Below are 1572 nucleotides of genomic sequence, written 5' to 3' on the forward strand. Positions count from 1 at the left end.
TCAAAATAATTGACTCAATTCAAACCAATCCTCAACGGATTAAACTCAGATTTCAGATCTTTAAAGAATCAACTTCAAAGCATTACATTTCACAAAGCCGCACAACAATTCAGCCAAACAAACATCCATAATCATTCGAGATAATCAAATAATACATAAGGCAGATACAATCACCAAATACACAATGTCTCACATCAGTATCTGTTCATACCCTGGGTCGAGCTGTTCGACCCAGGATGTTCTACAGAAAAAGCGACGGACCTCTTCAGGTCAGGACAACCCGACCCCTTCTCAAAGAGCTCGGTCAAGTCACAGGAAAGCCCAAATAAAGGGCCTAAATAGAGGAACACGTCCCAAATCCAAGGGTAGCCCAAGCCCGTAGAGATAAAGGCGGTTCCCTTGAAGATAAGATGACCTCACTTGAAGATAAGATAAAGATAAGATAAGATAACTAACTTATCTTATATAAGAAGGTTATTCTACGCTATTATAAATACACTGGAGCACCCAGGTATAACTCATACTCTGATTCTACTCAATACCTGCTTAATACCCTTGCTAACTTAAGCATCGGAGTCCCTTACAGGTACCCCCCACCCTCCGGGGACGAAGGATCAGCATCATCACCAAGTCCAACGAGTCGGACACAGCGACTCCGATCACCATCATCAAGATCAGACTCCGCAGCTCCGACCAGCACAGAAGATCTCATCCAAGATCAACCTCTAGTTTCAGGTAACCCTCGGAACATTGGCGCCGTAACCGGGGAACCTGGGAGTCATCCCAACATCATGGAGGACGACCATGACAATAAGCATGGCTCAGATCTAGAGGATAGAACGCCACACAAAAACGTGGACACTACACCAAAAGATACTCCCCAAATCAACAATAAAGACTCCCCAAACGAGGGAGCCCTGGAGACATTTCAAGACCGGTTAAAACAACTTAAGGAAGACGCTCTACGTCAACGAGAGGCCGAGAAGGATCTACAAAGAAAAATAAGGTGACGCCGGGAATTGGAGAACAAACTCCCAAAACTTGAAGCCGATGTCAAGACTAAAGCCAGCCGATTGATGAGCGGATAATTTGTACGCTTTTTGGCATTGTTTTTAGTATGTTTTAGTTAGTTTTTACTATATTTTTATTATTTTTTAGTTAAAATTCACTTTTTTGGACTTTACTATGAGTTTGTATGTTTTTCTGTGATTTCAGGTATTTTCTGGCTGAAATTGAGGGATTTGAGCAAAAATCTGATTCAGAGACTAAAAAGGACTGCAAATGCTGTTGGATTCTGACCTCCCTGAACTAGAAGTGGATTTTCTGGAGCTACAGAAGCCCAATTGGCGCGCTCTCAACTGCGTTGGAAAGTAGACATCCTCGGCTTTCCAGCAATGTATAATACTCCATACTTTTCCCGAGATTTGATGGCCCAAACAGGCGTTTCAAGTCAGCTCAAGAATTCTGGCGTAAAACGTCGGAACTGGCACAAGAATGGGAGTTAAACGCCTAAACTGGCATAAAAGCTGGCGTTTAACTCCAAGAAGAGTCTCTACACGAAAATGCTTCAAT

This window comes from Arachis duranensis, chromosome 9 (genome assembly GCF_000817695.3).
Source record: "Arachis duranensis cultivar V14167 chromosome 9, aradu.V14167.gnm2.J7QH, whole genome shotgun sequence".
In the NCBI taxonomy this organism is placed as follows: domain Eukaryota; kingdom Viridiplantae; phylum Streptophyta; class Magnoliopsida; order Fabales; family Fabaceae; genus Arachis; species Arachis duranensis.